Raw genomic sequence first — 24,779 nt, 5'->3', positions numbered from 1 at the left:
ACATCACACACTGGGGCCTATCATGGGGAGGGGGGAGGGGGGGAGGGATTGCATTGGGAGTTATACCTGATGTAAATGACGAGTTGATGGGTGCTGACGAGTTGATGGGTGCAGCACACCAACATGGCACAAGTATACATATGTAACAAACCTGCACGTTATGCACATGTACCCTAGAACTTAAAGTGCAATAATAATAGTAAATAAATAAAATAAAATAAAATTAAATTAAATTAAATTAAAAAGTACCCATACTTCAGTATTAACTGTCTCTCCTTCTGGTGACTAATCAAAATTTAGACACTGAGGTCGTTCTCAGCTGACATTAAGTTGAGATCTAAAGTGTTGTTTTTAATGTCATCCAGAGGGAGCTACCACAGGCTTGTTCTAGAAGGTGGAGACAGAGGAGCACACAGACTGGACTATCTGAGCAAGACTAAGTCTGCATCAAAGATCTTAAAGAGTTAGGAGAGCATTTTGTTATGCTTCTTGAAATCAGAGTTATAATCAAATTCTTTTCTGCATCACATGGAAACAAGTGCCTAAACAGGTGGCATAAGAGACATTGTCATTTTTTTGTTAAGATAGGCAAGTGGCAAGAGAGATTATTTTGGTGGAAATAATCAGCCCAAGAATACCCAAGGGTGCTTACGGTATATGTAAATGAAATATTGGCACAGAACTTAGACTATAGCAGAAAATAAAAACCAGGTAACTCATACCAGAGGGAACAGTCAGAACAAAAGTTACAGCAAAATATTTTCTAACATCTGCAGTCAAGTGCTCTGCTGGAATATGTGAAAGATGGATTCCCTCTGGTAGCAAATGAGAAATTCAGTGGATGTATTTACAATGTTCTGTATTTATTCATTGGAACATATGGCTCAATGAATTATTCTACATGATAAATCTCCACTGAGTCAGCGTGCTAACCATTCAGGCCCCAAACCTTCTGACAGTGGCAAAACCTCCTGCCAAGTGGTGTTATTCAGAAGAACAGAGGGTAAGAGAAAATAAATTGCATGCAGCATTGGTTATTTGAGAGTGCTCCTGTGATCTGTATAAGGCGAGGGGAGACAATGTGCCTCACTTCATCTGAGACTTCTTCGTAGGGGTGGAGGGGCATTTAACTTTTTTTTTCTCCTAATCAGTGATTGCTTGGAAAGCACATAGTGTTTAGTAGGCAGACTCTAGTTTCCAGACATATCTCAATCTGTTTCCATCTATCTGAATTTGGAGCAATCTGGACCTCTTCCAACATTCTCTTGGCTCTGTGGCCCATTTATCCTGAGCTGTGTTAATGAACAAGATGTGCTGATTTACACAAGAGACTCACTTCTTCACTGAGGAGGTTCTTACGGCTGACTCGCTATACCTGACCGTGAAGATGATGTTCTCTACTGAATTACATCAGCACAAGGAATTTACAGAAACTGGATGTGGCTGTGAGAAAAAACAAAGCAGACACAGTTTTGCTGGGACAACAGTGGTCGTCAGGTATTCTCAGAGTCAAACACCAAATTTTAGATAACTAATGTCTTTATAGTTTTGTCATTTGAGTTTTGTCATTTGAGTTCTCATTTACTCCTTACCACAACCATATGAGATAAATAGTATCACTGTGCCTGTTTCACAGCTCAGAGCCAGATGGTTAAGTGCCTGTCTTAAGCAGGAGCTTCACTTAAGTCCTGTTTCTATGTCTTAAATTACATTTTATATATATAGTGGACACTTGAATATGAAGGAATTAAAGTGCTGTGTATATTTTCAATGCTTGAAAAGCTACTGCTAGATATATGGGCTTCCCAAAAGTTACCATCAGAATGATTGTGGAAAAACTGGAAAATTATACATTTATATCTAATGATTGACTACTGAGTTCATTTGCAAGGGGGAAATTTCAAAAATTTCACCTTTGCATATAAACAAACAAAAAAAAGAGTAGCAAGTTGCCTATCTGTGATTATATTTGCAAAACTGTGTTCTTCTACCATTAGAAAACTTACATACATATAAAAACACTATCATTTTGAAAGTCATGGTATCTTTTTTAAAAAAGCAAATGTGATTTTTTTAATTAACAAAATTTAATTTTAAAAAATGATTAGATTCCCAGGAAATGTAAATTCTGCCTAGGCAAAGTCAAAGTAGCTAGGAATGTCTGGTAATGAGGCCTGAGCAATAATCTGGCAACAACAAACACAAAACTCTGATCCAAAATAAAGCACAATCTATCACACCCTCCAAACTATATTCTCTTAACTAATACTATCAGGGATCACAATTAGCCAGATAATTTTCATTTCACTATACTAGCCTTGCCCCTGCAGATTCTAGCTTAACCAATACATCACATAGCTGATTCTGAGAACAAGTATATGTAGATGTGTGTTACAATGTGTGATCATAGTGAATGCAATCTGTAATCTTTGGGGCAAATGGTCACAGGCATTACATTGCTTATTACACACCTTTAAAACAATCTGTACTTCAATGCAACATTCTGTTGACAAAAGCAATAAAGAGGACCAATGAAGACTTGTTCCAGCTGAGTACAGAATTGTTCTGATGACCTCAACCAATTTACAAAATATATTGATTCATAAAGTTTAGTTATAGAGCTCAACTGGAATGATCTATTTATTAAAATCATCCTGAAAATACAATCTAAATGTGGGAACATAGGGAATTATCAAAATAAATTAAAGTAGCTATAGATAGATTAATACAATGAAATTGTATTTTTATTTTTTTACTTTTATTTTACTTTAAGTTCTGGGACACAAGTGCAGAATGTACAGGTTTGTTACATAGGTGTACATATGTCATGGTGATTTGCTGCACCTATCAACCCGTTATATAGGTTTAAGCCCCACATGCATTAGGTATTTGTCCTAATGCTCTCCCTCCCCTCGACCCTCAGCCCACAACTGGCCTGGTGTGTGTTGTTCCCTTCCTTGTGTCCATGTGTTCTCATTGTTCAACACCCACTTATGAGTGAGAACATGTGGTGTTTGGATTCCTGTTCCCGTGTTAGTTTGCTGAGGGTAGCTTCCAGCTTCATCCACTTCCCTGAAAAAGAACATGATCTCATTCCTTTTCATGATTACATAGTGTAACATGGTATATATATACCACGTTTTCTTTATCCAGTGTGTCATTGATGGGCATTTTGGTTGATTCCATGTCTTTGCTATTGTAAATAGTGCTGCAATGAACATACATGTGCATGTTTCTTTATAGTAGAATGATTTATATTTCCTTGGGTATATACCCGGTAATGGGATTGCTGGGTCAAATGGTATTTCTGGTTCTAGATCCTTGAGGAATCACCACACTGTCTTCCACAGTGGTTGAACTAATTTACATTCCCACCAGTGTAAAAGTGTCCCTATTTCTCTATAGACTCGCCAGCATCTATTGTTTCTTGACTTTTTAATAATCGTCATTCTGATTGGCATGAGATAGTATCTAATAACGGTTTTGATTTGAATTTCTCTAATGATAAGTGATGTCGAGCTTTTATTCATATTTTCTGGCCACATAAATGTCTTCTGAGAATTGTCTGGTCTGACCATATCCTTTGACCACTCTTTGATGGGGTTGTCTTTTTCTTGTAAATTTATTTAAGTTCCTTGTAATTCTGGATATTAGACCATTGTCAGATGGGTATATTGCAAAAATTTTCTCCCACTCTGAAGGGTGCCTGTTCACTCTGATGATAGTTTCTGTTTCTGTGTAGAAGCTCTTTAGTTTAATTAAATACCATTTGTCCATTTCAGCTTTGCTGCAATTGATTTTGGCGTTTTCATCATGAAGTTTTTGCATATGCCTATGTCCTGAATGTGTATTGCCTAGGTTTTCTTCTAGGGTTCTTATAATTTTGGGTTTTACATTGAAGTGTTTAATCCATCTTAATTTTTGTATAAGGTGTAAGAAAGGGGTCTAGTTTCAGTTTTCTGCATATGGCTAGCCAGTTTTCCCAGGATCATTTATTAAATAGGGAATCCTCTCCCCATTGCTTGTTTTTGTCAGGTGTGTCAAAGATCAGATGGTTGTAGATGTGTGGTATGGTTTCTGAGGTCTCTGTTCTGTTCCATTGGTCTATATGTCTGTTTTGGTATCAGTACCATGCTGTTTTTGTTAATCTAGCCTTGTTGTATAGTTTGAAGTCAGGTAGCATGATGTCTCCAATTTTGTTCTTTTTGCTTAGGATTATCTTGGCTATACGCGCTCTTTTTTTGACTCCATATGAAATTTAAAATAGTTTTCTCTAATTCTGTGCAGAAAATCAATGGTAGTTTGATGAGAATAGCATTGATTCTATAAATTACTTTGGGCAGTTGGCCATTTTCATAATATTGATTCTTCCTATCTATGAGGATGGAATGTTTTTCCATTTGTTTGTGCCCTCTCTTATTTCCTTGAGCGGTAGTTTGTAGTTCTCTTTGAAGAAGTCCTTCACATCCCTTGTTAGTTGTATTTTTAGGTATTTTATTCTCTTTTGTAGCAATTGTGAATGAGAGTTCATTCATGATTTGGCTCTCTGCTTGTCTATTGTTGGTGTATAGGAATGCTTGTGATTTTTCCACATTGATTTTGTATCCTGAGACTTTGATGAAGTTGCTTATCAACTTAAGGAGTTTTGGGGCTCAGACGATGGGGTTTTCTAAATATACAATCATGTCATCTGCAAACAGACAATTTGACTTTCTCTCTTCTTATTTGAATACACTTTATTTATTTCTCTTGTCTGATTGCTCTGGCCAGAACTTCCAGTACTATGTTGTATAGGAGTGGTGAGAGAGGGCATCATTGTCTTGTGCCGATTTTCAAAGGGAATGCTTCCAGCTTTTTCCCACTCAGTATAATATTGACTGTGGGTTTGTCATAAATGCCTCTTACCATTTTGAGATATGTTCTATCAATACCTAGCTTATTGAGAGTTTTTACCATGAAGGGATGTTGAGTTTTATTGAAGGCCTTTTCTGCATCTATTGAGATAATCATGTGGTTTTTGTCATTGGTTCTGTTTATGTGATAGATTACATTTATTGATTTGTGTATGTTGAACCAGTCTTGCAGTCCAGGGATGAAGCTGGCTTGATAGTGGTGGATACATTTTTCAATGTGCTGCTAGCTTTAGTTTGCCAGTATTCTATTGAGGATTTTCTCATTGATGCTCATCAGGAACAATGGCCTGAAATTTTCTTTTTTGTGTTTGTCTCTGCTAGGTTTTGATATCAGGATGATGCTGACCTCATAAAATGAGTTAGGGAGGAGTTCCTCCTTTTCAGTTTTTTGAAATAGTTTCAGAAGGAATGGTACTAACTCCTTTTTGTACCTCTGGTAGAATTCGGCTGTGAATCCATCTGGTCCTGGGCTTTTTTTGGTTGGTCGGCTATTAATTGCTGCCCCAATTTCAGAACTCGTTATTGGTCTATTCAGGGATTCGACTTCTTCCTGGTTTAGTCTTGGGAGGGTGTATGTGTCCAGGTATCCATTTCTTCTAGTTTCTAGTTTATTTGCATAGGGGTGTTTTAAGTATTCTCTGATGATAGTTTGTATTTCTGTGGGGTCAGTGGTGATATCCCCTTTATCATTTGTGTCTATTTGATTCCCTTCTCTTTTCTTCTTTATTAGTCTAGCTAGCTGTCTATCTATTTTGTTAATTTTTTCAAAAAAAAAACAGCTCCTGGATTAATTGGATTTTTGAAATTTGTGTGTATGTGTGTCTATCTCCTTCTGTTCTGCTCTGATCTTAATTATTTCTTGTCTTCTGCTAGCTTTTGGATTTTTTTTTTTTTTTTTTTTTTTGCTCTTGCTTCTATAGTTCTTTTCATTGTGATGTTAGGTTGCCAATTTGAGATCATTCTAGCTTTCTGATGTGGGCACTCAGTTCTATAAATTTCCCTCCTAACATTGCTTTAGCTATATCCCAAAGATTCTGGTACATTGTCTCTTTGTTCTCATTGGTTTCAAAGAACTTATTTATTTCTGCCTTAATTTCATTATTTACCCAGGAGTCATTATTTACCCAGGTTGTTCAATTTCCATGTAGTTGTGTGGTTTTGAGTGAATTTCTTAATCCTGAGTTCTAATTTGATGGCACTCTGGTCTCAGAGACAGTTTGTTATGATTTCCATTCTTTTGCATTTGCTGAGGAGTGTTTTACTTCCAATTATGTGGTCAATTTTAGAATAAGTGCCATGTGGCACTGAGAAGAATGTATATTCTGTTGATTTTGGGGGGAGAGTTCTTTAGATGTCTATTAGGTCCACTTGATCCAGAGCTGAGTTCAAGTCCTGAATCTCCTTCTTGATTTTCTGTCTCGTTGACCTGTCTAATATTGACAGTGGAGTGCTAAAGTCTCCCACTATTATTGTGTGGGAGTCTAAGTCTCTTTGTAGGTCTCTAAGAACTTGCTTTATGAATCTGGCTGCTCCTGTATTGTGTGTATATATATTTAAGATAGTTATCTCTTCTTGTTGCATTGATCCCATTACCACTATGTAATGCCCTTCTTTGTCTTTTCTGATCTTTGTTGGTTTAAAGCCTGTTTTGTTAGAGATGAGGATTGCAACCCCTGCTTTTTTTTTTTTTTTTTTTTTTTTTTTTTTTTTGCTTTCAGTTTGCTTGGTAAATATTCCTCATGCATTTATTTTGAGCCTATGCGTATCTTTGCATGTGAGATGGGTCTCCTGAATACAGCACACCAATGAATCTTGACTCTTCATCCAATTTCCAGTCTGTGTCTTCTAATTGGGGCATTTAGCCCATGTATATTTAACATTAAAATTGTTATGTGTGAATTTGATCTTGTTATCATGATGCTACCTGGTTATTTTGCACACTAGTTGATGCAGTTTCTTCGTAGTGTCATTGGTCTTTATATTTTGGTGTGTTTTTGCAGTGGCTGGTACTGGTTTTTCCTTTCTATATTTAGTGCTTCTTTCAGGAGCTCTTCCAAAGCAGACCTGGTGGTGATGAAATCCCTCAGCATTTGCTTGTCTGGAGAGGATTTTATTTCTCACTTATGAAGCTTAGTTTGGTCAGATGAAATTCTGGGTTAAAAATTCTTTTATTTAAGAATGTTGAATGTTGGCCTCCACTCTCTTCCAGTTTGTAGGGTTTCTGCAAAGAGGTCCACTGTTAGTCTGATGGGTTTCCCTTGTAGGTCACCTGGCCTTTCTTTCTGGCTGCCCTTAACTTTTTTTCCTTCATTTTGACCTTGGAGAATCTGATGATTATGTGTCTTGATGTTGGTCTTCTCATGGAGTATCTTAGTGGTGTTCTCTGTATTTCCTGAATTTGAATGTTAATCTGTCTTGCTAGGTTGGGGAAGTTCTCCTGGATAATATCCTGAAGTGTGTTTTTCAACTTGGTTCCATTTTCCCTGTCTCTTTCAGGTACTCCAATCAACCATAGGTTTGGTCTTTTTATGTAGTCCCATATTTCCCTGAGGTTTTGTTTATTCTTTTTTATTTTTTTCTCTAGTCTTTTCTGCATGCCTTATTTCAGCAAGATGGTCTTCAAACTCTGATTTCCTGTCTCCTGCGTGGTTGATTTATGATACTTGTGTATGCTTCACAAAGTTCTCATGTTCTTTTTGTCAGCTCCATCAGGTCATTTATGTTCCTCTCTAAACTTGTTATTCTAGTTTGCAGCTCCTGTAGTATTTTATTGAGGTTCTTAACTCCTTTGCATTGGGTTAATACATGCTTCTTTAGCACAGCAGTTTGTTATTAACCAACTTCTGAAGCCTACTTCTGTCACTATGTGCATCTCATCCTCCATCCAGTTCTGTGTTCTTGCTGTGATCATTTGGAGAAAAGGCCCACTGGCCTATTGGGTTTTTAGCATTTTTCATCGATTCTTTCTCATCTTCATGAGGTTTTTCTAGTATCAGTCTTTGAGGCTGCTGACACTCAGATGGGGTTTTTTTGGGGACTTTTTTTGTTGATGCTGCTATTGTTGCTATTTGTTTGTTTGTTTCTTTGTTTTTTCAATGGTCATGTCCCTATTCTGTAGGGCTGCTGCGATTTGCTGGGGGCTCACTTCAGGCTCTATTTATATGATTTTCCCCCGCGCCTGGGAGATGAGCCTGGAGAACAGCAAAGATGGGTGCCTGCTACTTCCCCTGGGATCTCTGACCTCAAGGGGCACCGACCTGATGCCAACAGGCACACTCCTGTATAGGGTGTCTGACAACCCCTGTTGAAGGGCCTCACCCAATTGGGTGACACAGGGAACCAGACCAGTTTAATGAAGCATGTTGACTGTCTCTTGGTGGAGGGTTTGTGCTTTACTGGGGGGAAACCCACTCATCTGGGCTACCTGGATTCCTCACAACTAGCAGGAGGAAAGACTCAATCTTCTGGTCAGCGGAGACTGGCCACCCCTCTCACTAGGGGCTCAGGGCCAGGGAGATCAGAGTTCTGCTCCTGAGTCCCTGGCTGGAGATGATGGAGTTCCTGCAGGGGGCCTCACCCAGTGAGGAGGGATGGGTCAGGGCCATGCCTGGAGAGGCACTCTGGCCACAGTCTGCCACAGCTGGTGTGTTGGGCTTGGGACGAAGCCATCCAGCCTCTCTGGCTCCAGTAGGGGGAAAGTGTGGCCTGGAACTATAGAGATGGCTGCCGCCCTTCGCCGCCCCCGCCCCCGCCCCCGCCCCCGCCCCGCCGCAGTAGCTTAGTGTGTTCGGCAGCTTTAGGTCGCAGTGTTGGCTGCTGCCCCTTTCCAAGGAACTCAGATGGCATAGACAGCAGGCAGCTACAGCCGTGGTGATGCCGCCCTCCTACCGGGAACTCGGCAGGCTTAAGCAGATTCTAGCTGAATGGCTATTGAAAATCTGACTGGCTCTCTGATTGGGACCCTAGGCTCCAGTGGCGTGGGCTCACAAGTGGGATCTTCCAATCCATGGGTTGCACAGTTTCATGGAAAAAGCATGGTTTCCAAGGCTGAGTAGCACACTCACTCACCACCTCCCTTGGCCGGGGGTATGGGGGGTCCCCTGCCCTGTGTGGCTCTCAGGTGGGCCGCCATACCACACTACTCTTCCTTCCTCTCTGTGGGTCACGCCAGCCACCTGAACTTGGATTTTTAAAAGGCATGTCTAAAAAAATGCAAGGAAATCCTCATAACCAAACACAAACAAAACACATTATTATAAACCTGGAGGAATAAAAGAATATAATTAGGATAGTAAAAGCCCCATACTGAGGCTTTGAAGTAAAATGCTAAAAATTGTAAAATGACATCACAGGATATATTGCTTAGGAAAATAAGAGTTTAAAACAGACTTGATTCTAAGGCTGGCTTTGTTGCTTTTTTAACTGTGGACCCTGAAAAATATACCTAATTTCTCTGATTTATAGTTTCTGCTTTTGTAAAATGAGGATAATAATACTTCTCCATTGGGTTTCTGAGAATTGAATAAATTAATGTAAATAAAACACTTAGCTTCATACCTAGCACAGAGTTAGCACACAATGAACATTTGTTTTACTTGATGCTTAGGGAAAGGAAGGCACAGGCTCAGTATTTGAGACATGTGGTACAAAGATAACCAGAGACAGAGAGAAAGCAGGGCTATCCAATTTCCATTTCACTTTCATTCTTTACTAAAGACAGTGATCCTCACATTGGAAAATATGGAACAGACTTGGTTACCAGGGGACTAGAGTATAAATTAGATGAGGAAATGATAAGAGTAAACTAAATTGCTTTACATTACCTTTTAGACTCCAAACACAGATGAAATGCATGCAAGAATAGTAAAAGTATATCCATATGTAATTGTGGAATGGCTACTGGCACATATCTAGACAATATGCAAAGATTTAGAAAAACTGAAAATAATTTTGAAAAACTCTCCAATTTTCAAAAATGAATGGAAGTAGATTCTGGAAATTACAGCATGCTATGCTCTATCAGCCTTTGCCTCCAACTCTTGCTCTGCCTTTTTGTAGTACTCCTATCCACCATAGGTGAGCCCATCAATGAATCCGTAGTGGGCAGGCCTTCTTCCAGATCCGATCTTATTGAGACAAAATATATATTCTGCCTGTGAGAATTAGAATTGAATTTTTTATGTAGATCCAACTTCTCATAAGTGCTTTCTTCTAAGTGCCCTTGTACCTTCTCCAAATGATATGGTAACTTTATATCCACTTCAGGCAAAATTTGAGAATGCCAACCAAGAAGAGGTAAGAGACCAGACTGTGAATCAGTGCAACAAGGCATTTTGGGGGGTCTTAGAAATTGCCATTCAGGAGACAAAGATTTGATGAAGGGCCAAATTGTGTTCCAAAGAGAGGGAGGGGAGTCAAGATATTTTATTTTAATGCTGACAGTGATTACACAAATTGTTTTGAAAGAACTATCATTGGTTGAGGCAGCCATAATTCACTGGTTGTCAGTGTCCCAGAAATTGCAGCACTGGTGAAATTTAGCTGCTTTCCAGGATGTTATGATCATTGCAGTTTGGCAGTTAAAAGATTCAAGGCAAATTCCTGTGTTTTTGGTTTTGTCTTTGTTTTCTTGTGCAAGGTCATGGAGAGAGTCCGTCTTAGAATGGCTTCTTAACTCCATTTTGAGCTCTGCAGCATAGGGATGCCATTTTGTAGATCACATTTCATAAGAATAAATGTTTAAGTGGATGTTTTGTGGGTATTTTCCACATAAAATAGTAATTACTAGCAGCTACAATGGCTCCACTGAGAATAAATCATGTCAATTTTATTTCCTTTGCAATGGAATCCCCACAGTAGCAAAGAAGAATAATCTAGATGGAATAAATATGGATTTCAGAAAGAAATATGACCAATTTTCCCATGATTCCCTAAGAGATTTGGAGGCTAGATGATAGTAGAATTCAGGGGATTCAGAGCTGTTTCAGCTATGGCCAAACAGTAAATTAATATACTGATATAGGCCTCAAGACAGAGTACTAGTTGAGGCATGTACTTCATCCTACCTTGTTTTCATTTTTATCAGTGATCTATTAAGTCACATAAAGCATTTTCATTAAATAGATAAGACATTTTTATTACATGTATATGTAACTAACTTAAAATTTAGATTCATTTATTGATGATTAATTTTAAAAATTCATATTGGATTGGAAGAGTAGATTGTAGCTAATATTGTGTAACTCAATAGGAATAAATATAAAAAACAAATAATAGTTCAAAAATCTACTATAGAATTTCAGAGTAAAAGAAACCTAATGTAAGAGCAGTTCTTGTTTCAAAAAATGCCTAGCATAAGATAATAATGAAATGTAGCTGCAAAAATAGCTAATATTACTCTGGGTTGTAAATAAATATCAATGCCAAAAAAAGAGAAAAGTAAATTTCACACTGTACTATGAATTTTTCCCTCCAAAACCAGATCACTGCATTTTGTCGTGGACTTTACATTTTAAAAAGATACAGACATGCTAAAGTTGTCCATAGGATGGCAACAACAAAAAAAAGAAGTGTCTATAAATTACATTATTTGAGGAATATTAGAATTAACAAAGACTGGTAAAGTCTACATAGTAGAAACATAAAAGCTATTATCAAATATTTGAAAGAATTAAGAAGAAAGATTAGGAGGTACTGCAGGATAACTCCAAATGTCAGAACTAAGATTAAAACTATAGATAACAGGAAGACAACTTTCAGTTCAGCACAATTTCCAAATAAATAAAATTGTAACTGTAAGGCGAGCTTTTCCCCACTCAGATGTCCCATGCATAGATTGAAATGACCACTAGCACTCATTTGAGCTCTATGGTAGAGGCTGCACCAGGCAACTTCTATAGGTTCTTTCAATCATAAATCCATCAGACCATCAGCATTTCACTTCCAAGAGAGTTTTTTTAGTGCTATTGTCCACAATTTCATATTGTATCAAGCCATATTTTTAAAGTTAGTTTCCTTTTGCTAGTAATCTAAAGCAAAGGTATATGTTTAGAATTAAAGGAGAACTTTTATGGGATTATCAGCAGATTTTTATGAATATTAGCCCACTTTTACAGACAACCCAAAGAAAGGAGCAGTTCATCATTCATCAGCTGTGACCTCTGGACTAGTTTCTCTACTTGGAGAAAAATTGAAGTTCCACCCCATCACATTTATACTTGCTTGACTTCACAACTGCAATACGCCCCTCTAGAGAGAAGTTCATTGTTGGTGTCATGAGCATCGATCGATGGAATCTAAGCTGCTCTCACAATGATTACACCATCCCTCACTCCCCTTAAGTTTCATGGCCCAGAGCTTGCCTAGGGCTCACTGCAGGCAGACACATTCTGATCAATGCAACACAAGCATACAGTGTGCGTTCATAGAGCTAAAGGCAGTCAACATCCCAGGGTACTCCAATTGTAGACAGAAATTCAGCTTTATTAGGTAACTGTCAGATTTGGCTTGGTGTCTCTTAAAATTTAAAATTGGGAGAAAAATATAACTGCAGAAAAGCTATAAGTTAACTTAGCTCTCTGTTGTAATAAACATGAACTATGAACATGCGTTATGGAAATCAGATGGAGAGCCCAGAGAATGAAACAGAATAAGAAATGTGAATGTGGTGAGATCATAAAAATCGTAAGTGTTGGAGATCAGAAAGTGGTTTTCTTTTTAAACAGACTAGTCAAGTTTTTTGCTTAGCATATTTGAGATGCCACACAACCCTCTATTCACCACAATGCACTATGGAGTCAAATGGCACAGTAATGCAAAGAAAGTTAGAAATCTAACAGACAATATACACAATAGAAAGTAAAGGAAGGAAGTAGTAAGGTGTGGAGGATAAAACCCATATATAATTATTGTCTCTATTGACAGCCAGATGTGGACATTATTGTCTTAATTTCTCTACATAATATCTCTGTCTCAGCATACAGGTCCCACTGTGCATTCATTTCAGTGTATCTTTTTAGTTTAAAAGCTGGTGGCAAATTTTTTTAGGTAAGAAAATTTGTTGTTTCGCAAATAATAGTCTTGAAAGGCTATTTTATATATATATGTGTGTGTGTATATATATATATATATATGAACAGTTTCTTTGCCATGACCAGATCAGACAGTGAATGAGACAAAATAAAACTCTGCAAGATAAAGAAAAAAGTTTTTTGAGTTTCCACGAGGTGCCCTATAAAGAGACAGTATGAATAGTCCTGGGAACCTGGAAAAGCAGAGGGGCTAGGAGCCGTAGGGGAGAAGGCCCAGCAAAATGGGAGGAGGCTGTGACATGTGAACAAAATCAGCCAGTGAGAAACACGCAGGTGGTTTGGCCACATCTGAGGACGGAGATAGCTATCAGAATAAATTGTCTGTCTATTGTGCTCTGATGAAATATGCAATCTCCTTCCAGAGTGACCCCTCACCTTCAGTAATAGTCTGTTCACACAATTGTCTTCTGTGAATTTCAAAATGAAAATTAAGGCATAGGAGCCCGATTGCCCATTTGGATCAACTGAGAATAGACAGAAATGGAAAAGAGCATAGATGAAAAAGACCAATGGAGAATTTGTCAGTTTCAACAAATGGGAATAACAAGCAATTCAGAAGAAATAGATTCCATCTGAGAGTATTTAGAAATATTGATTAGGAAACCATAGATGATGTTGAGGTGAATAAGGGATTGAATCAGTTTTATTTAAACACCATCCAACAGAATGACCCAAACACACTAGAGAACTAGGAGACATAGGTGCAGCTGAAATCTGGAGTAAGCACCTAAAAATTTGCTATTAACGTGATTCTTGGTGGTATTAGAGTGGAACAATTGTTCTCACTCTGTCTCTTTAAGGTCTGACATGGGGTCGAAGCTGGGATTAGGGCAGGCAGAACGGGAGAGACTCTGGGACTCTGGGTCCCCATGGCTACTTCAACCAAAGTAGGTCCAATTTTGTGTGACTTGCAAACTGAGATTATGCATAATATTTGAATTTAAGTAAGGACCCTTATATTAATATGTAAGTATAAATTAAAATGTTTTAAATGTTTTAATACTATTGCTGAAAATACCTAAGCATTGACTGAATCAGACTAGAAAGTATTTACAGCTTGTGATATGATTTACAATTTTCCAAAGAGAAGCAGAATGGCGGGTAAAAGGGGAACGAGGAGAAGAGGAGAGAGCTCGTGGCCAATCATTAAATTCAGGTTTTATTTAATTAGTTTTTAATTCAAACCAAATCCCACCTTCTTATCCCAATCCCAGAAGTTTTATCTTTAGAAATTCCATCTCCACCTAGTTTCATGACAATTTCTGTAGCATCCAAATGAAAAAAGTTCTATTTTGTTTTCCCATTCATTTCCATAAGAATGAATACAGTACAATTTTGTTGCTGAGACTTGATGACTGTTCACCTCTTCTTTCTGAACACACGTCTACACTACAGCTTCCAGCTTACTTATAAATAGCTATGGTCATGTCACTGAATCCTAATCCACAAAATATGAGTGAATGTAAAGTTCACTAATCCCATGACTGGACCTTTAAAACCATCCATATTCTTCTACCTTCTACCTAGGCGTTAATACCCAGGACAACCTTAGAGTCTGTAAGCTGAAGATAGTAGATCTATTGGCCTGGATCTGTGAATGGATGTGTGAAGCAAAATATCTTAACAGCCCAGAACTATCCCTAAGTTTTTGAGCTATTAGAATATGATAGTGTTCACTTGTTACAAAAAATGATGTTACCTAAACTAGTAAAAATATATAACCTTCCAGATCTACTTTTTTCTCCTCTTTAGCCATTTAGCAAAACTTCAGAAGTGTTCTATTAACTATATAACTTAATTTTTCATATGAACTAATAGAGATGACAATGAAATTGCTATTTATCTATGCCAAACATAGAAACAAAACCTTATTCCATTTAGGGTCCATGGAGAAGCCTATACATTCATCAAAACACATTTTCTGATAAGACTCCTGTATAGCACTAATAGGGTAGTGTGGGAGAGTTGAGAATTACACACTTCCCAAAAGTTTCTCAGCTATATTTTCTAGCCAATTATTTACTACTCTACTCAAGCAGTTTTAAGAAGGTAGAAGTATGATAAGACCATCCGATAAGCGTTAGTGCTTTATCAGTTGTGAAATACTAAGCAACTAGACAACTGATGGTAAATCACCTCCCGTGTTTTGCTGGTGGAGACGCGCCAGAACAAAATCCTACCTTGGATATCTGAAGTGGCTCACAAGTTCTATTTTGGAATTTTTCAGTCGTCATTCCAAATCACTGCAGCATGCTTATTTGTTCTCAAATATCTCTTTCATCTGCAACAATTCACACTTCTTTAACATGTGAGAACCACTGTACATACTCATGTATTCCAATTTATGTGTTTTTCTTTAGACACATTCAGAATAAACTACCTATGAAATGGTAGGCAATCTTTTGAATTTTTCTTTGATAATAAAAGGAATTTGACTGAAGGGACTAATTGACACTCTGGGTAACATAAGACGCGGCAATTTTTTTTTTCTAGAGGACCTATGAGAGAGGAAAGTAGTAAAAAATTAAATACAGCTTGTCCAAAGGAATCTGCTACAATATATTGTAGAATATTTAGAAACCACAAGTGTAAAATGCAAAATAATGCTTATACATCAGATTTTTAGTGAGATAGTTATTAAAACTCATTTTAATGTCAGAAAAGTTTTATTTCTTTTATTTTCAGGCCTCAAAAATGCAAACAAAAATCAATGGAGATGTGAAATGTTGGAGCCGGTAGATATGGCTGTCAGCTTTGGTTCTATACCACTACTCAACTTACAACATCATTTAAATTTTCCTTTCAAGGAGGGAGTTTAAGGAGAGAAGAAGGGAGGCACTGGACTTGAATTTAATTTCTCCACTTGTCTCAAATGCATAGTGATCACTGAGTAACCTGATCTCTTTCTTAGTTTAATGGAGAAATATATATTATCATTTCTTTTTGTGCAAAACTACAATAAAATGCCATCTGAATGGCATTGCTTTTATAAGGATGAACAGGTAATCTAATGCCAGTTTCGTGTCAAACTGATTGTTCCTTCTCTTTAAAAAAGAAATACACTTAAAATGCATTTAGCTTAGAGGAGTTTAGCAATAATGGTTGCCTAATAAAAACAATTTCTTAGTGTCTTCAGCAGGCCCTGATAACAAAATGCATCACAGCTGCAAAACAAGTAGCCCAATGAGTATCTTCTGCTGATGGTGATTGATCCAGTCTCATAATGAAGTGAAAGCTTTTTTAGAGCCAAAGCAATTTTTACCCACATCCTTTACCAGGAGAAACCATAATGAATTGTGTTAGTTGCCAGCATTTATTGAAAATTTCATTTTAGGATGTTGGCCAGATGTCATTACATCAGAATTAAGTGCAGACTGAGAGGCTTTCGTTAATGTACAGAATATCTTCCATCACTGTTCTGGAGTTGGTTTAGGTCTGCCTCCAAATATTATGGAGAAATAAAATAGGCTTTAAGCTACAAGTGATTAAGTGCTTTATGCACATCACATCTTGCTTCTTCTCTTATAAGTAAAGTAATTACTTAAATGTAAGTACTTAACTGCAGTTCCAATATACACAGTTAGTCTAATAAGTGAAATAACAATATTTTTAAAACCTTACACTGACCTGGATGTTTCTAAATAATTTTATACACTGTATATCACTTGCAACCTGAAAACTGTTTTAGTAAATTTTTTTTCACATTGTTCTGTGTAACAATGTGAAAAGTATAAGAATTATTTATCATTCTAAAAAGTAAATGAATACTGAAATCATCAGTACACAGAAAAGCATTTTCATTTAAAAGGTGATATTTAATGGATTCTCTCACCTAATATATTGAAATTGTAATATATCTTACTTTTACATTAGTTCGTGTCATCAGACATAATCACTTTCCTTGACTTGATGAATCTTATAGAATTACTGTCAAGCTATATTTGGCTGAGAGATCTGTTTATATGAAATTGATTTGTAGTTTGGCAGCTAAATAAAAAGGTAAATCCATCTGCTATCTGTCATCTCACCTTTTTATGAAAGGCTGCAGGATGAAATCTAGAACATACAAAACATTTCTTGGCTGCTTTATTTTCATATATTAAACCAGAGTTTTCAGCATTTTAAACGAAATGTTCTCTCAATTGTACTTATAAAAACCACTCATTCTCATTTCTAACATCAGCATATTTAAGTTGACTACATATTCAGATGCAAAGCAGATCCCTCTTTTTAGATAAGGGTCAGTGTATAAGAAACACTATGCATCAGTCCATAGCATGTGAATTTATTTAGCCTGGTTATGTAGAACTCCAATTTTATACAGAGCAGAAAAGAAAGAATGGAGATTTCATTTGAGGCACACCTAATGGGTTAAGTATTTTTCATCTTCAGTAACAACACCTCAGATTACCATAAATAGTATATTGCAACTAAGAAAGCTTTCAGGTTTAAATATTAGAAGAAATATATTTATCCAAATCAAAAGTGCCGCTTGTTTTGAAGCATGCTATTCTTTTTCCTAATACTGGTCATGTGATTTAAATTAAGTTCCTACAGGGTTTGCAAAACTTTGCCTTTTGTATATTCAAATCATAACAATATATTTTGAATCCAATTACATTTAAAAACTGAGAAATCCAGAAAAGTAAAAAACACCATATATATGTGTACATGTATTTGTGTATGTGGTATTATTTGCAATGAGGTTGGTAGTTAAAAAGTTTTCTGTAACTGGTGTATTTATGCGAGCTTATGTCTGCAAAATGAATTCTAAATTATCATAAATTCAATTAATTCATTAATTAATTTGCTTATTGATTCTCCTATTCTGCTGGTACAAATAGTTTTAGAACTATTACATTGGGATAAAGTAATTTATAATTGATGGTGTGTGTGTGTGTGCGTGTGTGTGTGTATATTGGTACCTGGATCCATGAATATCTGTGTCTTATCCTATACAAACCAGGGCTCTTTAAATTGTCACATTTGAAAAAAAGTAAGTTTAACAGAGGTAATCCACTTAGTGCTCCCATTCAACATCAACAAACCCCCTCTATACCACCCGTGACCACTAAAAAAGTTAAGATTTACAGTAGGATCTTACAGCCCAGAGCATGTTTTGGGAAATATGCCTCTCTGCTTTGAATAAGATATTTACTGGTACTATGACTTGAGGGTATAGCTATTTGGAATTTTCTGCAGGATGTTTCTGCCAGGAAAAGGACAGAATACACTAAAGTGAATAGTGGTCTTGCCATAAAATGTGAGTCTGTCCCCCAAATAGTAAACTCCTGGATTTAATACTGTATAAGACACTTTTTCATACATCAAACAACTCTCTTTATGTGGCTTCGCCTAGGAACTGAAACACTCTGAAAGAAATTAATTTCCCCCAATACGCATGCATGTGCATGCACACAAACATGCGCGCGCACACACACAACCCTAAAAGTAGTGCCTGCTCTGATGAGTGAACTCAGAAATCCACAGATACATGCACAATAAACAAATATTTTTTACAATGCCTCATTATAAGTTTAAAGAGTGCTGTAGCATCCCTGTACAATTTGGGCAAGTGTTTCTCTGCCTGTGGATGTGTATTTTTAATAGCAACCAGTGCAGTCTACTTGTCTATTCTGAAAGTTCATTACCATTCTTTTACCTTCCCTATTTAGAGTATCGTATTTCCTGTATTTTTAATTTTGGTATTTCTTAGCACCTATAAAGGGTAGCAGGTGGCCTCTTTTGGAGCCTGAATTCTATTCATGTGCCAAGTAAATTCAGAGAGCTGTCTTGTCTCTTCTGTAGCCCCTTTCTAGAGGGAGCTGATTTCAGTGGTGGGAGATTATTTGATGTTTCTTCTTGTTTGGTCCCTAGTGATTCCATTGAACCTGCGTCTGAGACTGTGGGTCTCGAAATAAAAATCCTGTTTATGGAGAAATGTTCAAGATGGGTTATTTCATCACCTTTTTTATTAATTGTTATAATTAATATTAATTTATAACAATGTTAGTACCTAATTCATCAGCTAAATTCATAGGTCATCGTGCCAGCAAAGTTACTGCTAGTTCATGCAAGAATGTTGTACAAAAAAAAAGGCTACCCCTGTTATGAAAACATATCTCCACCATGACTTCCATAGTAGATAGCATTTTCACACAGGTTAAAAGGAGTGTTCTTTTATTAAGGTGGAGGCAGCCTTGAGCTCAGAAAACTGAGAGTGGACTGCAAAACGCCTATCAACTCAGGGAGATGCTCCTGTGTGGCACACAACCTGCACAACTGTATGCCTCTCTTTATGTCATAGATATACGATTTTCCCTATGACTTATATATATATGTGTGTGTGTGTGCGTGTATGTGTGTGTATACATATGTGTGTGTAGGTGAATATATTATACATACATACATACATACATACATGTTGTTCAAGTTGACCCTTGAACAACATGAAGGGTTAGGGGTGCCAATCCCCTGCACAGTCAAAAATCATAGATAACTTTTCACCCCCTTAAAATTTAACTACTTACTAATAGTCTTCTGTTGACCAGAAGCCTTACTGATAACATAAACTATTCATTAAATAATTTTGTATGTTGTATGTATTCTATTACTGCATTCTTACAATAAAGTAAGCCAGAGGGAAAACCATGTAGTTAAGAAAATCATAAAAATGAGAAAATGTATCTATTATACTTTAAGTGAAAGTGGATCATTATAAAAGTCTTCATCCTCATCATCTGTACAATAAGTAAGATGAGAAGGAGGAGGAAGAGGAGGGGTTGGTCTTGCTGTGTCAGCAGTAGCAGAAGTGGAAGAAAATCCATGTATGTAAGTGAACCTATTCAGTTCACTCTCACGCTGTTCAAAAGTCAACTACATGTAGATTGTGTGTGTGTATGTGTGTGTGTATACACACCAGTCATGGGAAAGATCAGTGGAGAAAATGTGGATCAGTATATATATATACACACTATATCTATAAATACAGTATATATATACTGATCCACACTTATATACTGATATAATTCTCTTGTATGTATATATGTGTATACATATATACTGATATATACTGATAAACCTATATATGTATATATACTATATATACTGATGCACATTTATATACTGTTACAATTCTCTTGCATGTATATATGTATACATATATATGATATACCTATATATGTATATGTACTATATATACTGATCCACATGTATATACTAATCCACATTCTCTTATATGTATATGCGTGTATACACACATACTGATTTATACTGATATACATATATGTGTATATATATACTGATATATATCAGTATATTTATATGTACATAAATATATGTATATACTGACATGTATAATGCATATGTGTACATATATGCTGACATATGATATGTCATATGTATGTATAGATATACATATGTATATGTATATACACACATATATACATGTATATATACTTATCTATGTATCTGATATATACACTGATATATGTATTATATATCCATATACATATAAGAGAATGTGAGTCAATATATACATATATGTAGATACTGATATGTATACACATATGTATATCTATACTAATAGATAGACATACATATATATCCATACTGATACATATACACATATATATTTCAAGGTATACACACACAGTCTAAAAACTCATTCACTACTAGAAAAAAGGCTCAAATAATATTTTCTGATTCATATCACATGGTATTCTCTTTATATACAAGACATTGTTTCACTAGAGATTTGGTTAAAGAAATTTTCTTTCCTGGGTCTCAAAGAATGAAGAACCAATAAATGACAGAGGCATTTGTCACACTGGTAGCTCTATAGAATTTCAGGATTATTCAGCCATGTGGAGTGGCATGTGGAAAGGACATTTGCTCTCTGCAATCAATAGCTTTTACATTGAACGTAATATTTCTTTTTGTTTAGAAATATTATGTTGAATGTAAAAGCTATTCATTACAGGCAGAAATATACTTACCAATTACTGCCTTAAAGAAGAAGAATACAAAGTGCTCTCCAGCTAAAGTGGCTACAGCTGGTGGCGTACAATAACCTGACACACCGGTGTTTCTCAGCTCACATAGCGTATCAGAGAGGTTCCTGATTCTTCTTAAACAAATGCCTGCATGTTTATTTTTTCTTTCAGGTTAAAATCCATGGTAGAGTTTCAGCAAAAATAAATAGGAAAATGTGAGGCAGGGATGCCTGCCGAGAAACTGGCGGTCTAAAGAGCCTGCTATGTAATCAACTAAGGCAGTTAGTGGCTTTTTACAGCTTCAAAGCTGCACTTTTTCAGAGGTTGAATATTTTAGCCCATGTGTTCTGCCCACAATTTATAAGAATGCCAAGGACACTGGAATGTTGCTTTGGTAAACAATAACTTTAAATATTGCAGTTGATCTAAGCCACCTTTCGGCTTTACATTCGAATGAACACACACAAATACGCTCTCCTGGATTAACAGATTCTGTGGTCTATTTACACACCTTCAATCAACCCACCATCTTTGCACTCTGTAATCAGCCTACAATGAGCAACCTCACCGCTTACTGCCCTTCTCTCTGGGAGAGAAGAAAGATCGCCTCCCGTTCTCAGTATCCACCTTATTTATTGCCTTTCCAAGCTGCAAATTTTTTTTCTCAGTTGGTGTTCCATTTAAATGTTGTATACTTTTGGCAGTGCAATTATCAACTCCCCAGAGAATATACCATGCCTAAGGCTGCCCAAAAAAGAAAAGAATGAATAATCTAAAGTTACTATGCACCCACCCTTGGGCTAGCCCATGACTAATTTCTAACTAACAAGCAACTCTTTCAGATTCCACTGTGTTTGTCACACACTGCATTTCAGCCCAGATATTTCTCTCACCACTCATTTTCTCTCTGGCACAAACTAATTGCTGCATGCAGCAGCCAGGCTCTGAAGACTCAAAGGGCATGGAGCTATGGAAACCTAACAGATAATAAATAAATAATTTTTAAAGAAGTCCTCTTAACACAGAAACCATCATCACTCCCCCACTACACATTAGGGGTGGTCTACCCTAGCCCACATCTTCTCAGAAGCAAATAAATCATTTTCTACCTCTCAGGAGCTAAGTATTAATGCATCAGAGATGTCCTTACTTGCCATCTGGCTTTCTGACAGGCTTTGGGTTTTAAATCAAGCATGAAGCATGAAAAGTTGTAAATATCAGAAATCTGACAATGCACTCTTTTAATATTTGTAAGTTTCATTTACTTTAGACAAAATGTTGGAAAATGAAATCAGGACTTCAACACATCTCCTGTGATTTATACTGAGTTTTATTTCCCCTCAGTAATGTATCTGCTCTTAAACAATTTCTACATCATAAGATGAAAGAAGTTTCTTAGAAATTGTTGTTCAATTCAGACCATTATGAAAAGACATTTTAGATCATTAAAAGGTTTATATATGACATATGAAGAAATAAAATAGAAATGAACTATTAAACTTATACTGAAGAGATAGGCTAGTAATAAGAAGTAGATTTATTCTAGTGTGGAGAAAACTAATACACCACAGCAGCTAAGCAATATTCATTTTTATGGCATAGTATACAAAATATACAAACCATTTTGTTTGAGATAGAGATTGACCAAAGGAAATATTATCCTCGTGGTTTTTCTCTACACAAGTAATAATTTTTAAAGTGAAAAAGCAGGTCCATAAGCCAGTAGAAATGTCAAACTATCTTTCTGAAAACTGCTTTAAAAAAATCTAAAACCTATTTCTAATACATACAAAAAATGGGAATTACTTTGTAAGCTACTCTCACCACCCCCTTTGTCCTTAGACATTGCAATTTCATTGAAGAACAACAACAACAACAAAAAAGCAAATTTTAAAATGTTTCCAGTGAGTCTTCTAAAGTAGGAATCTTCTAAAATCTCCAAAAAGATTGAGGTTTTGAAATACTTTTATCAACTTTTAAGATTGGAGATGTTATACACAGAGACCAGCTTTGGAGCACTATTATGAATTTAACTGATTTGAAAGAGGCTCATCAGCTATAGACTGAGAGTGTCTGCTTTCAGAGACATGATCGCATTTTCAGCAATGATTTCTACCGGTTACCTACCATGAACCACTTATTAAATACAAAACCCATTGCCCTGAAGAATCTGTTCACAATCTCTGCAACAGTGGCATCTGCAGAGGGGAGCTCCAGTCACTTAAAACTCATTAAAACATACTTGAGATTGACAATGAGTAGAGAACATCTGTCAGACTTGGCCAAGATTTCAATCAAGTGTGATGTTGCTGTGTTACTTGACTACATTGACTTAATAAATGAGTTGGCTGCTGTCAGCACAAGGCAAGTTTGGTTGTAATTACTATCCTGTCCTTCCTTCTTTTTTCTGAAATATTCTTTCACTTAAATACTCCCATTCTATGTGAATGTATGAAAATGGAGTTGATGGAATAATATACCATTTACAAAAGAAATATAAGGTATATTTTAAGCTTACTGAATTTACCAAGGTGAGCATATCTTTTAATTAGCTTGCGTGTCTATATACACCCTTGAAAGGTAAATAAAATCACATTCATCTTTACTCTCTGCAAGTGTCTCCAACTGCATGTTTAGAAGAATGACACCTTCACTTTGATCTCCAGATTGAATGGCTGTAACAAATGTCCCTATGTGTAAGATTTGGGAAAATAGAAAACACTCCTAATTATCAAAGAGCTTTTGATCTTCAATAAATAATACCTTATCCTATACAGCATTTAAAGCCTTATGTTTGTATTTCACATTTAATCCCATAGCAATCCATTTTGCAAATGACTAAATGAAAACTCAAAGACGTATACCAATCTGTCCCAGTGACGTAATTACCAAGCAAATGAATCCAAAATCCAACTCTGAGTCTCGAGATTTTCCACTAGGTTGCATTACTACATTTGCCTTTTAGAAATGTTTGCTTGAGGGATCAGATTAAGTACAAGACATTGGCTCTGACCAGTATTATTTCAAGGGGATGGAAAGTAACAATTATTTCTGCTGACAGGATAACACTATCTGCTTAAAGATGGAAGGATGTGAACTCCAGTCTTAGAAGCCTGGTAAACTCAGCAGGGTTTACAAAAAAAATGATCACAGCTCAATGAGCACAAGGCTGGACTTAGAACAGAACTAATTCTAATCTCTTCATCTGATGCATTGGGATATCCTATTACCAGGCCTGGTGATTTTGGGCTCACCAACTAGTGGAGCTGAGCCTGCAGGTGCTTGGGAAAATAGACTCACCATCACCAGCTACATACATGAGTGTATTAATGGGATAGACTCCCTCTAGTTTGGTGATGTCCACTCAGATAGGGTGCATAAGTGTCTTACAGTGAAAGAAGTGTGTCTCTTCACAAATTAAACTTTTTCCTTCACAGGAAGACCATTCACCCAGAATAAAAGCCTACTGTTGGAACATTAATAATTCTTCCAACTTAATTTTTCTTTTCTTAATTTTTCTTTTCACTCATTCCCAGTAATTAAAACTCTACACTGGCCCACACTTAACTGGCACAGTCCCCAAGTTTAGAAATGGTAAGTTTCAATTTATATTACTTCCATTCCTCTACAGCTTAAACCCACTGAAACTCAGGTTTTAATTTCATTCTAGTAATCAGCCTGCAGACACTCAGTAATTAGATCAACTTTGTCTCATGAATAGGGTGTTTTTTCTAAGGACTATACCCTACAGAAGGTCAAAGAAGTTGCAAAATTAGCATCAC

The sequence above is a fragment of the Theropithecus gelada genome, chromosome 5, assembly GCF_003255815.1.
Source record: "Theropithecus gelada isolate Dixy chromosome 5, Tgel_1.0, whole genome shotgun sequence".
NCBI classification, from domain to species: Eukaryota; Metazoa; Chordata; class Mammalia; order Primates; family Cercopithecidae; genus Theropithecus; species Theropithecus gelada.
Note: the sequence above shows the minus strand (reverse complement) of the source record.